General features: G+C 45.3%; 1 protein-coding gene and 1 non-coding gene across 26 annotated transcripts in view; both read right to left on the reverse strand.

Moving 5' to 3' along the window:
- Positions 1–14,434, reverse strand: part of APBB2 (amyloid beta precursor protein binding family B member 2) — a 405,899-nt gene that overhangs the window by 43,191 nt on the left and 348,274 nt on the right. The window contains exon 1 of one of the 25 annotated variants that reach the window (XM_055246446.2): positions 2,675–2,838. The exons of 23 other annotated variants lie outside the window; for them this stretch is intronic. The gene's annotated coding sequence lies outside the window, so the exon portion shown is untranslated. Of the gene's footprint in view, positions 1–2,633; positions 2,839–14,434 lie in introns of those variants that run through there. One more of the 25 variants, XM_055246445.2, reaches the window with a different exon arrangement.
- On the reverse strand, positions 13,659–13,760 carry LOC129465095 (small nucleolar RNA U13). The gene has a single exon (XR_008651873.1). It is a non-coding gene; the product is annotated as a small nucleolar RNA U13 (small nucleolar RNA).

Raw genomic sequence — 14,434 nt, forward strand, 5'->3', positions numbered from 1 at the left:
AACCTAGATAAGAGGTTATATGCCATCAGTTTACTCCCAAAAACCCAAGAAACGTATATGGAGAGTAAATAGGGACACAGTTAAGTCATCTCTTAACACTTGGGAGCCTGGACAGATGTAAAGCTTTGCTCAGCCAGTAGTACAGAATGAAATTCATTTCCTAGGCCTGGTGCGGTGGCTCACGCCTGTAATCCCAGCACTTTGGGAGGCCGAGACGGATGGATAAGCTAATGCCAGGAGTTTAAGACCAGCCTGGCCAACATGGCGAAACCCTGTCTCTACTAAAAATACAAAAAAAAATTAGCCAGGTGTGGTGGTGGGCGCCTGTAATCCCAGCTACTCGGGAGGCTGAGGCAGGAGAATCGCTTGAACCTGGAAGGCACAGGTTGCAGTAAGCCAAGATTACGCCACTGCACTCCAGCCTGGGCAATAAGAGCAAAAGTCCGTCTCCAAAAAAAAAAAAAAAGAAAGAAAGAAAAAGAAATTCATTTCCTTGGGGGGCTGTCCAAGAGGAAAGCTGTATAGGTGAGACAAGGAGGCTGCATGACTGATAGTTTTTGTAACAAACTGGAATTACCCCATTGAAATCAATAATGCCAATGTTCAAACTCTTTAGAACTCAGCTCTGCCCCTCCTTGCAGCTGCAGGCTCCTTTGAGATCAAAGTAAGCAAGTTCAAGATGACCGACTTTAGTGCCCAATGGCCCACTGGTGTGATTAATACTTCCACCCTTGGAGTGCAGATGACCTGAGGCCCCTCGTTGTTTGCGCCTACTGCCACACGCTCAGCTGACCTCCAAGGCGGCCATCAGCAGCAGTATCTTCTTGTCTCACCTCGGTGTCATCCACACTGCTTCCCAGGGATGCTCCAGTGCAGAGGACCTGCAATGGGCCCCACGCCAGCATACTGTGAGCTCCAAGAAAGGAAGAAGATACCTGTTGTATTTATTATACCACTTAATCACCAGCACCAATGCCCAGCACATGGCAAGTGTCCAATAAATACTTATTAAATTATTCCCATTGCAGAAAAGCTAGAACTAAACAATGTGGCAGCTGTTAGAAAAGTGGGTTTCTCACATCTGCAAAATGAGAATGATAAAATGAGGCCGGGCATGGTGGCTCATGCCTGTAATCCCAGCACTTTGGGAGAACCAAGGCAGGTGGATCACCCAAGGTCAGCAGTTCGAGACCAGCCTGGCCAACATGGTGAAATCCCGTCTCTACTAAAAAAAAAACAGAAATTAGCCGGCTGTGGTGATGTGCACTTATAGTCCCAGCTACTCAGGAGGCTGAGGCAGGAGAATCACTTGAACCCGGGAGGCAGAGGTTGCAGTGAGCCGAGATTGTGCCACTGCACTACAGCCTGGATGACAGAGAGGGACTCTGTTTCAAAAAAAAAAAAAAAAAGGGCAAAAAGGAAAGGAGGGTTCTTACTGAGCTACAAACCATGACACCTTCTTTGATAATACTGGCTGATGCTTTATGGAAAGTCTTTCCCCTCTTAAGCATTTAATTCACATTCCCTTTTACTTATAACTTTTACAAAATTACAGACCACATTTACAAACACATTCTGCTTCTAACTTCTTAGGAAAGGCCTCAGGACACTTAATAATTCCTTTCTAAACGCAACTAACTAAAAGGCAGCAGCAAGAATCTGAACTTTAGAGAGAATCTTACAAACTACTCTTGTGTAAGAGCTGGGCTGGAGGAGGGGCCAACTGCTCAATGGCCTAAGAAAACCTAAAAGAGAACAGCATGAGGAAAGCAGGCAGAACCCCCATTCATGATACAAGTCAAAGCCAGGCTGCAGCTGCAGAGTTATAAAAAGAAAGAAAAAGGCTAATGGGATTGCCTCCTCCTCCCGCCTTCTCCCACCCAAAGCAGTAATGAAGATTCACAGCTACACATTAATTAGGAATCCATAGACGTGCGTGGTTACAATATTGATATAGGGAAACAGATAATAGAAAAGGCACAGATTCCCCCACAAGCTAACAGAGTGTTGTAAGCAATGTTTAAATCATCACGCCTTTCTTTTCAAAAACACTACTTCTTTCTCAATGCCAAGAGCTGGCTGCGTTTCTACGTTTGGGGAATTTGAGATATTTTCTCGCATGGAAGTCACACCAATATCCTAAATCATGTAACTAAAATCATTTGGAAATGCAGTTTTTCTACACGAAAGGATATTGCTTTTAATCCAAATATTGGATTACCAAAACCTTGAAATATCTTTCAGTCCTAATGTAGACAGGAAGACAGAAATGTGGCCTCACCAGGGGGCATGTGAGGCGAAGGTAGTCACTGCCTGAATCATAGAACGCTGTCCACGGCAGAAATGCCCCGTGCAGACCCCATCAATGAATGGCCCACCCCGAACAGTCCTGCTGCACTGGCGAATTGGGGGTCCAAGGACGCCTCCCCTCCATTTCATACAAGCCTCACTCCTTCCCACCGGCGGGGCAGAAAGTCCCCTCTTCAGCCCTTCCAGCCGCCCAGGACCAGGCAACTCGCTAAGCGCTGACTCGGGGAAAGGAGGGCGCAGCCTTTGTCCCGCGGGTCTCCTGCGCCCGCCTCGCTGTCCCCGCGAGCGAGCTTAGGCTCGACCCCCGTTCCCTCTGAACAAACCTGCAAACAAAGGCGCGCCGTTCCTTCGCCAACTTCCTCACCTTTGCCTCCCGGTCCTTCCGAGGTCGGGCGGGGATGCCGCCCCAGGTGCTACGACGAGCCCCAGGGTGCCGGCACCAGCCGGCGCTGCCGTCGCTCGAGCAGCCGCGCGCACTGCCCCGGGCTCAAGTTGAAGCGAGCGGCGCCCGCGCCTCCGCGCCTCCCCGCCCCGCCCGCGCTGCCCGCCCGCCGCCGCCGCCCATTGGCTGCTGGGGAGGCGCGTGGCCCCGCCCCGCCCGGCAGGTGCTCCCGGCAGGTGCTCCCGGCAGGTGCTCCCGGCAGGTGCTCCCGGCAGGTGCTCCCGGCAGGTGCTCCCAGCTGCTAGGGGCCTGGCTCAGGGCGGGCAAAGAGGATCCCCCACCTCCACATACTCCCTTCCTGTAACGAACGTTTCCTTTTTGGACTCTCAAGACTTAGAAAGTTCATTCAAACCCACTGAACCTCTTTAGAAAAAGTTGATGCTCTAGGCTTGGTTTCTTTTCTTTTCTTCCTGAGACAGAGTCTCGCTCTGTCGCCCAGGCTGGAGTGCAGTGACGCGATCTCGGCTCACTGCAACCTCCGCTTCCCGGGTTCAAGTGATTCTCCTGCCTCAGCCTCCCTAGCAGCTGGGATTACAGGGGCCCGCCACCATGCCTGGCTAATTTTTCCTATTTTTATTTAGTAGAGATGGGGTTTCACCATGTTGGCCAGGCTGGTCTCAAACTCCTGGCCTCAAGTGAGCCGCCCGCCTCCGCCTCCCAAAGTGCTGGGATTACAGGGGTGAGCCACCGCACCAGGCTGGGTTTCTACGATCCTGATTGTGGGGCGAGTGGGGGAAATGGGGGGCGGGGAGGGGTGGTTGGGGAAGGGAGGTATTGCAGCCCACAGCCAGAAAGCCTTTGGGCAGAAAGAAACCAAACTGTAGTTTGATAAATCTGAATATCAGATTTTAAGAGGCAGCAAATTCTGAATCGAGCTGGAAAGTGTTTACAGATTATCTGCCAATTTACACAAAGCGCTTAGCAGTACACCCCTACACCCTTTTGTAAACTCTACCTCTTTTAAGACACCTTTTCTTTATAGCTTGAAGCCAAGATCCCACAGGCACCCCAACATTGTCATCTCTAGCTGAGCGCCCCTCCCACCATACACATGGAAGCAGAAAATGTCCAATTGGTGGCCGGGCGCGGTGGCTCACGCTTGTAATCCCAGCACTTTGGGAGGCCGAGGCGGGCGAATCACGAGGTCAGGAGATCGAGACCACGGTGAAACTCCGTCTCTACTAAAAATATAAAAAATTAGCCGGGCGTGGTGGCGGGCGCCTGTAGTCCCAGCTACTCGGAGAGGCTGAGGCAGGAGAATGGCGTGAACCCGGGAGGCGGAGCTTGCAGTGAGCCGAGATTGGGCCACTGCACTCCAGCCTGGGCGACAGAGCGAGACTCCGTCTCAAGAAAAAAAAAAAAAAAAAAAAAAGGAAATGTCCAATTGGCTAAGTGACAGCACTTTCAGCACTTTAAGTAAGAGTCCTGGCTAGCCACTAGTCATATAAATATATGAGTTGGAAAGAAAAATCCAAGGTCTCTTACTGACTGTATTCTGTGAGCACTGAAAGTATTTCCTCTTTCTAATTGTTTCTGGGCAAGTGTAAGTTATTTGATTGGTCAATTAACAAAGTGAAATAGGGAGGCTGAGGCAGGAGAATTGCTTGAACCTGGGAGGCGGAGGTTGCAGTGAGCCAAGATCGCGCCACTGCACTCCAGCCTAAGTGACACAGTGAGACTCCGTCTCAAAAAAAAAAAAAAAACAGCAAAATAGGCAAAGCATATTAGCCATGTTTTTGGCTATATTCAAAGTCTCATACACTCCTTTTACAAAGAAAGGAACAGAAAATAGGAAATACACATGGAAAATCAAGGGAGTATGTAACTAGTAGGTCTTGTTTGGGTTTGGTAAAACACACCACAGGTGTACAGACAACTTTAGTGTTCATGTTTAAACGAGGATCAGGTGTTTTCTCATTTGTTCAACATTTACTAAGCTCCTCCTAAGTACCAGGTTCTGTGCAGAAAATTTTGTATTAGGCTTTTGTGGTTAACAGTTGTCTTTCTAGGGAGTGCATGATTTAACTCATGCTGTTTCTGAATCTACGATCAGTAACATTTCAATTATTTGGAAGAGTTATTGACAGTAAACTGCTTTGGCAACCACAGCTGTTTGGAACACAGCACAAACTGCAAGTGAGGCTAGAAGAGGGTTTAAGACTTAGGGTTCAGCAGCCAGAACAGACAGCAGCAAGCTCAGAGATACGAAACAAGTTAACAGGATTGTACCTGTCACCCCTTCAAAGGCTGCCTCTCCTTCCTTACACATCATTCCAGTGAGTTTGGTTGTCTGATTCTCTGTCTATAGCAGGGCAGAAGTAACAAATAGATGGGTCTGCCAGATGTCCATGGGGTGCGTCAAGTGTGACAGCTGAGGGTCTGCTGGCAGGAAGTCACGTGTGACAAGTCATGCCAACTCTGCCTCCTCCTGCTCTCTCCAACTTGCCCCCTTCTCTCAACTCCATGCTGCCACCCTAGTTCCAACAATCATCTCATGAGGAGGGCTGCTGTCATTTTTTTTTTTTTTTTTTGAGACAGCGTCTCACTAGTGCAGTGGCCACTATCTTGGCTCACTGCAACCTCCTCCTATTGAGTTCAAGTGATTCTCGTGCTTCAGAGATGGAGTTTTGCCATGGTGGCCAGGCTGGTCTTGAATTCCTGGCCTCAAGTAATCTGCCCACCTCAGCCTCCCAAAGTGCTGGGATTAGAGGCATGAGCCACCGCACCCGGCCTGCAGTAGTGTTTTAACAGTCTCACTGCCTCCACTCATCTCTAACAAGCTATTCTCACAGGAGCCACATATGTCCCTTCAAAACAAAAACAAAAATCACAAATGCAAGTCCCTTCAAAAACAAAAATCACAAATATGAGTATCCATGCTCGAAGCTTAAAACCACACAGTGGCTTCCCATTGCAATGCAGATAAAGTCTACAATTGCTTTCAGGGTCTCACAGGCCGCCTGGGATCAGGTCCCTGCTTCTATCTCCAGTGCTGCAACCACATTCCCTCCTCTTTGTCTCTGCTCCAGTCCCCTTTTCTTCTTCCAGTTCCTGGAACGTGCCCAGCTACTTCCCACCTCAGAGCCTTTGCACTGACTGTGACCCTCCTAGAATGCTCTTCCCTGCACTGCTCACCTGATGAATCCCTCTCATCTTCTAGGAATCTCAGCCCAAGAGTTGATTCCTTTGGAAGATGTTCCTGACAGGCAGTGTCCTCCCTGACAGCATCCCAGGCTTTTCCTTCGTACCCCTGCTGCAGCTTGGTGTTAAATATTTGGAAAATCATCCATTTATTATTCATCTCCTTCACTTTACGTGAGCTTTATAAACTTAGAGTCTGGTTTTGTTTCTGTACAGTGAAGAATTTAACCTTGGCTAAAGACAGCCTCTGCCCTCAGCTTCTGGGAGGTAAACTCTAACACCGTGGAACGTTGTGCCTGACCGGAGTGTTTCTGTTTGCCTAGGGGCCTTGGGACACACTAGAGGGTCTAACAGGGTGATCTCGGTGGGCGCTTGGCCCATGCAGTATCAGTTCCACCTCTGGAGGGGCTCGAGACTGAGATTAGCCCTGGACCAGTTGTCTATGCCTTTGGGGTGGAGCCTCAATAAAAATCCTGGACACCAAGGCTTGGATGAACTTCCCTGGTTGACAATACTCTGTGCTATTGTCACACGGCAATACCAGGGAAGTTATGCTGCCTAGGACACCGTGGGGAGAGGACAACTGAAGGCTCAGAACTTCCCTGGACTCTGTCCTATGTGTGTCTTCCTTGGGCTGATTTTAATCAGAATCCTTTTCTTGTGACAAACCACAACCATGAGCATAATCACAGCATTCAGTGAGCTCTATGAGTCCTTCTAGCAAATTATCAAACCTGAGGGTGGTCTCGTTGACTGTTCTCTAACTTGGCAGTTTCACGTTGTATTTTCAGCAGTAAGCACATTTCCTGACATACAGTAAGTGCTTAATACATCCACTATTGATTAAATTTAATGAGTTACTATTTTTTAACAGATTTTTTTAAATGACCAGGTAATCAGCATATAATGCTTTTATGATTTAAATAACAAATTTCCATTTTGCAAATGCCTACTTACGAGTTGAGGTCCAGATCAAACAAATGCCATCTCTCCCATGAGGCCTTTCCCTACTTCCCGAGGGCTTGTCATCCTTGCCTTTGTGTTCTCTGGCTCATCACTTTGCTTTCGAAGCATTAAGTGGTAATAAAACATATTTCTGACCAGGTGGGCAATATAGCGAGACCCCCATTTCCACAAAAAATTTTAAACATTAGGCCAGGTGTGGTGGCTCACGCCTGTAATCACAGCATTTTGGGAGGCCGACGTGGGCAGATCACTTGAGGCCAGGAGTTTGAGACCAGCCTGGCAAACATGGTGGAACCCTGTCTCTACTAAAAATACAAAATTAGCCGGGGGTGGTGGCACGTGCCTGTAATCCCAGTTGCTCAGGAGGCTGAGGCAGGAGGATCGCTTGAACCTGAGAGGCAGAGGTTGCAGTGAGCCGAGATCACACCGCTGCACTCCAGCCTGGGTAACAGAATGAGACTCCATCTCAAAAAAAAAAAATTTTTTTTTTTAAACATTAGCCAGGTGTGGTGGCTTGCACCTGTTGTCCTACCTGCCTGGGAGGCTGAGGCAGAAGGATTGCTTGAGCCCAGGAGTTTGAGGCTGCAGAGAGCTATGATCTTGCCACTGCACTCCAGCCTGGATTATAGAGCGAGATGCTATCTCTAAAATAAATGAATAAATGAATGAATGAATAAAAATAAAACATCTGCTTTTGTGAAGGATATCTGTGTTAGATAAACTCTGAGTCCCTACTACTGGGCATGGCGCTTGTACATAACAGGCAAACAAATGGTGTTTATGGAATACAGTTTTTAAAAACAGGTCTGGTTCATAGAAAGACAGGTTCAATTATGTGTGAAATTCTGGTACATATTACAGCTCATTCCCTGATAAATATGGTAGCTGTTACTGTAGTAACTGAGTATTATGAAGGTGTTCTATTGTTTTCTTTTTTCTTTCTAAAAATAAAAATGTTCCTCAGAATTATGATACACTTTAAAAAGCCAGACATGCTTTAAATAAAAATACGGAAACTGATCACCCAACTTTTAAAAGGCATCTGACTTCCTAATTAGAATGAAATATCACAGTTTATTTACAAAATACAGAAAGAAAAAAATTCAACAAACCTAACCTCTCATCTTTCTTTCATAGAAACCTAATTGAAAATTCAACCAGCATACAAATAACCTATGATGTCCTCAAGTAGCATAGAAAAATCAATTTTACTTCCTTCAGACCTGCATTTAAACTGGATAATAACTGATATAACGTGCAATGGCCATAATCCAATTTCAACTTGTTTGATTAGATGAGTATAAACATTCAACAAGAAAGTCACAGGGCTGTTATGACAATGTTGACGCTATTAACTCATTATAGAACAAAGCATTGTAATTTGCTCCTAGAGAACATGCTACTAAAATATATAGATATGAATTTGAACTATCCTTAAATACCATCCACAAAGATCCTTATATTGCCTCAGCCAAAGATAAAAGCAGCTCTGAACGTGGAAGCCACTTCAAAATCTCCTGAATTGAGGATAAGGGAATCCCTGAAGGATCCCTTAAATATTTGTGACTATTTTAACATCCATTTGTATGACACTTGCATAATCAGAGGATATCAAAGCAGCACCCAGATTAGTGTTCTCAAACTATAACGTGCATCATAACAGTTAAAATGACGGTGCCACAGTCTTGGCCGTGCGCCGTGGCTCACGCCTGTAATCCCAGAACTTTGGGAGGCCGAGTCGGGTGGCTTACGAGGTCAGCAGTTCAAGACCAGCCTGGTCAAGATGGTGAAACCCTGTTTCTACTAAAACTACAAAAATTAGCCAGGCATGGTGGCAGGCACCTACAATCCCAGCTACTTGGGAGGCTGAGGCAGGAGAATCGCTTGAACCTGCGTGGCAGAAGTTGCAGTGAGCCGAGATCATGCCACTGCACTCCAGCCTGGGCAAGAGTGAGACTCCATCTCAAAAAAAAAAAAAAAAAAAAAAAAAGCGCCACAATCTCACCTACAGGGTGTGACTCAGTAGGTCTCAAACAGACTCCTCGCTTTTTTTACATAAGTACCGTCCCTTCTGACCCCAGTGATTTGGAGGCAGGTGTTCAGTGGGCTGTACATTGAGGATTCAAAGCTGTTTCCAGAGAAGGGGACTGGTACTTTGTGTCAGAGGAGAAAGTCAGATGACAGATAAAGACACTGGAGGATAGGATGCTGCAGCTCTTTCTGTATCCTGCACTGCATTCTGAGCTCCTTGAAGGCAGCAACCATGCTTTACTTGTTTTTGTATCTTTTGTGCCCAGCTCAGCACTGAGCACTTAATAAATGAAGTACATCCGGGACAAAGTGGCATGCATCTATACTCACACCTATGTGGATGTCAGCAGCATTCACCATGGGTACATTTCTGAGGGTCATATCACAACAAGGTTATCAACAGAGCAGGTGGGATGTTTTGGCAGGACCTTGAGGTAGATCAATGCCTTTCAAACTTCAGTGTGCAAATGCATTTTCTGAGGACTTGTTAAATGCAGGTTCTGATTCAGTGGGTCTGGGTAGGGCCCTGTCGTTCTAAAAACTACATCCCAGGTGATGCCCAAGTTCTTATTCAGAGGCTCCACTTTGAATAGCAAGAATCCATACGTGAATCATCTAAACCATGATCACAGGGACAAATGAGCCGCAAAAAAGATCTTCAATGAGCTTGGACAATGAAAGCCAGGGAGGCCAGGTGCAGTGGCTCACACCTGTAATCCCAGCACTTTGGGAGGCTGATGTGGACAGATCATTTGAGGTCAGGAGTTTGAGGCCAGCCTGGCCAACATGGTGAAACCCTGTTTCTATGAAAAATGCAAAAATTATCGGGTTGTGGTGGTACACGCCAGTAATCCCAGCTACTCAGGAGGCTGAGGCATGAGAATTCACTTGAAGCCGAAAGGCAGAGGTTGTAGTGAGCCGAGATCACACCACTGCACTCCAGCCTGGGTGACAGAGGGAGACTGTCTCAAAAAAAAAAGAAAAGAAAAGAAAGCCAGGGAGTTGTGGACTAACAGTAACATTCCCAACTTCTTTTAAAGCACTATGTAGGCTGGGTGCGGTGGCTCACTCCTGTAATTCCAGCACTTTAGGAAGCCGAAGCAGGTGGATCAGGAGGTCAAGAGATAGAGACCATCCTGGCCAACATAGTGAAACCCCATCACTATGACAAATACAAAAATTAGCTGGGCGTGGTGGCGCCAAGTAATCTCAGCTACTTAGGAGGCTGAGGCAGGAGAATTGCTTGAACCCGGAAGGTAGAGGTTGGAGTGAGCCGAGATTGCGCCACTGCATTCCAGCCTGGCGACAGAGTGAAACTCTGTCTCAATAAAAAGAAAAGAAAAAACAAAAACAACAACACTTTGTACCTGATTATTGCTCCTGGAGGAATCTATAATGTGTATTTGTAAAAGAAAGCCCCCACTGCCCCACAAGACATCAGTCACAGCAGACGCTTAGCTTGCACTCACATAAGGATGTGCCCTTTATCTGAAAGGGATTGCCACAATATCTCTTTAACTCAACTCTAACAAAAATTTTGGAAAAAACAACAAAAGAAATTCTCCTGCCCAATGGCCTGGAGTCTTCCTGTTCTGCCCTGTAAAATGCAAAGGCTATTTATAATAAATGTGTATAACAAGGACCTTTGTTAACTGGAAGAGATTCTGAAGCCCTAGGCAGGCAGCATAGCTCATTTTCTTTATGCAATATTCAGCAGAAAAAAACCTCCCACTACTCCAAAGACTGCGGGCCATTCCCTGGCCTTCGCTGTATTATGAAGAGATTTGACTTATCTTCCCACCACCCACCACCCACCAGATCTCTTCTTCCTAACTGCTGCAGGGGGGTAGCGAGGGTGAGCATAAATTGTTATCCTCCATGGTTCAGAATCCTAAGGGAACCAGCACAACGTTCAATTCTTTTTTTTTTTTTTTTTTTTTTTTTTGAGACAGGGTCTCACTCTGTCACCCAGGCTGGAGGGTAGTAGTGCAATCTTGGTTCACTGCAACCTCTGCCTCCTGGGTTCAAGCAATTCTCCCACCTCAGCCTCCTGAGTAGCTGGGATTACAGGCATGTGCCACCATGTCTAGCTAATTTTTGTATTTTTAATAGAGACAGGTTTTACCATGTTGGTCAGGCTGGTCTCGAACTCCTAACCTCAAGGGATCCATCCACTTTGGTCTCCCAAAGTGCTGGGATTACAGATGTGAGCCACCACGCCTGGTCCTTTCAATTCTTACAATGTTCAACCATCTCCCCACTCAACGCCCTGGCTTGCTCTCCCTGGAAAGCAGAATTGCAAGGAAGGACAGGGGTACTGCACGCACACGGACACAGAGTCACGGAGGGCCAAGGAAAAAGCTGGCTGTCTGGCAATTTCCATGATTATAATTTGAGAAAACGATGTTTGTGTTTCTGCATCAGAAACTCAAGCTGAAACCGATACTAAACCCATGGCTGGGAAGGTAGGGTTAGGAGAGTAAGACAGTAGGGGCTAAGGAGTGAAGACGAGAAGTTCTTTAAAAATAAGTAAGAATTTTCCCTCACTGCCAGCCCACCAATGATCTGATTTCTGTCCCTGCAGTTTTGCCTTTTCCAGAATGTCATAAAAAGGGGGTCCTGTAATACCTAGCTTTCTGAACCTTGCTTCCTTCACTTAGCATAATTGTTGAGTGTATCAACAGTTCATTCTTTTTTATTGCTGAGAATTCCTTTGCATGGATGTACAAGAGTTTGTGTATCCATCTACCAGTTGATAGGTATTTTACTCTTTCCAGTTTTGGCAACTATGAATAAAGTCAATAATAAGAAAACAAACAACGCAATTTTTTAGATGGGCAATAACATCGGAACAGATATGTCACCAAAGAAGAGAAATGTTTTTCACAAGTAATTCTCCTGCCTCAGCCTCGTGAGTAGCTGGGATTACAGGCATGAGCCACCATGCCCGGCCGACAGTGTCCTTTTAGATCAATTTTAGCGTATCACCATTTTTGTACTGTTTTTACAAATAAAAGCTTTATTGGAACACAGCCATGCACATTCATTTATATCTTGTCTGTGGGTGCTTTTGCCTAACATGGCAGAGAGAGCATGACCTACAAAGCTTATTTACTGTCTGGTCTTTTGCAGAAAAAGTCTACTGACTCCTTCTCTAGCAGAATGGCCTTTTAGTCATTCTATTAATATAAACGATGAGTATACTATTTGTTAGCTTTGTATAGCTACTAAGATCTGTGCAGTATTTTCTATCTTCAGAGCATTTTTCATATCTATCATGTCACTATAGCACCCCATTAGCCCTATTAAATTAGCTATTATTATTACCAACCCCCTTTTTGTAAACAAAATAGGCTCAGAGGGAATGAGTGAACTCAATTATAAGAGGTGAAGCCAAAATTTGAACCTGTCTCATTCTCCGAATTGTCGGCTCTTGTCACAAATAAATTGATACATCACACACAGCAAACTGATCATTTAGTAGGCGAGTGAAGATCAACTTGAATTTTCATCTGCCTAAATTCTCCATTGAGCTCATTCAATTAAAGTTCCACACAAAGTTCACATATGGGGCTCCTGTTCTCTGAGATGACGTTCCCATGTACTCTCATTCCTGGGACTTAGAGACTGCTTAGCCTACAAAAAACTTCTCTTGCTTACAGTCTGTATTCCTTTCATATATATTAGTTAATTATATTGATCAATTATCAGGGAGCTGATCTAGGTTTTGTGGGACCTAAAGCTTAGACAATTTCTGGGGCCTTTTTTTTTTTTTTTAAGAATACAAAAATATCTTCCTTTTGCAAAATCATTTTACAAAAACCATGTGATCTAATTGCTAGCCCTCCTCCTAGGGTCTTGAAAGGGGCTCTAAATTTTCAGCCTCCTAAGTAGTTAGGTCTACAGGTGCACCGTGCCTGGCTATCTTTTTTTTTTTTTAGAGATGGGGTCTTGCTATGCTGCCCAGGCTGGTCTTGAAATCCTGGCCTCAAGCAATCCTCCCATGTCAGCCTCCCTAAGTATTGGCATTACAGGGTTAGCCACCACACCCAGCTGGTTTTTAAAGTATGGTCCACAGATAGAATTAATGTCACTCGGGAACTTAGTAGAAATGCAAATTCTCAGGCTCCACCCCCGACCTACTGAATTAATTAGAACCGCTGAGGCTGGGGCAGAGCCAGCTTTGTTTGGAAAAGACCCACAGTGGATTCTGACATGCACTTGGATTTGAGCATCACTGCTTTACTGGACCACAGATTCTGCTTTCTTCACTCATGTAGAAAATTTTTTGAAGAAAAGAGGGGAAACTGCATCATTGAAGCAAGCTGTATAATTTTTCTTTAGGAACACAATGATCCAGTGACCAATCTGAACCATAAGCAATCTCAGCTTCAGAATTTCCGGAATCCATGACATGTGAGATGTGTCAGGATTAACCAGAAGTAAAGGCTGGCAACTCAGAGTCTACTTTGATGGTTTCTGTTGCACTGATGATAAATTAACCAAACTCGTGACTTATTAATTGAATGGAAAATGTATATTTAAAGACTCCTGATACAGTCAGAAGACTAAATCAGTAATTCCAAACTCTGAATCATCTTAGAAGTCAAAGAACTTTCCACAAAGGAGCTAAATTATTTACCTCAAGCAAAATTCCTTTTTATTTAAAGAGTTGAGATTGGACCAAATTGGTCATTGTAACCACCAAAGAGCCATTTTATTATTTTTGCCATCAAGGACCTCTTATTTTAATATCTTTTTCCTTTCACATCAATAGTAGTGTGCCAACTTTGTAACAAGGTTTGCGGAAGGCACATTTCACACATGCACATGAAAAGCCAATCACCATGCTTATGAACTACTAAAGGATCAATAATATTTATTTCTTATACATGTGTTACCTCGATTTGTCCCACCACCTTTCTATTTTTTTTTTTTCTTTGAGACAGAGTCTTGCTCTGTCGCCCAGGCTGGAGTGCAGTGGTGCGATCTTGGCTCACTGCAAGCTCCACCTCCTGGGTTCAAGTGATTCTCCTGCCTCAGACTTCTGAGTAGCTGTGATTACAGGCACCTGCCTATAAACAGAAGAATAAAGTAGAATGAATCAGTGTATCCAATTTTAAAGCTGCATATATAGCTATAATAATCAACAGTGTGTGGTAATGGCAAGTAATCCTAGCCCTAGGATTAAAATGGGCTGGGCACAGTGTCCCACACCTGTAATCCCAGCACTTTGGGAGGCTGAGGTAGGAGGATCACTTGAGGCCAGGAATTTGAGACTAGTCTGGGCAACACAGCAAGACTCCATCAATATGAATTTTTTTTTTTTTTTTTAATTAGCTGGGCGAAGTGGCATGTGCCTATAATCCCAGCTACTCCGGAGGCTGAGGTGGGAGGATCACTTAAGCCCAGGAGATCCAGGCTGCAGTGAGCTATGATCTTGCCACTATACTCTAGCCTGGGTGAAGGGGTGAGACCCTGTCTCCAAAGAAAAAAAATAAAAGAGGCCTAAAAATAAGGCAAATGTCTAAAGGGACAGCTCTA

The sequence above is a fragment of the Symphalangus syndactylus genome, chromosome 16 (genome assembly GCF_028878055.3).
Source record: "Symphalangus syndactylus isolate Jambi chromosome 16, NHGRI_mSymSyn1-v2.1_pri, whole genome shotgun sequence".
NCBI lineage: Eukaryota > Metazoa > Chordata > Mammalia > Primates > Hylobatidae > Symphalangus > Symphalangus syndactylus.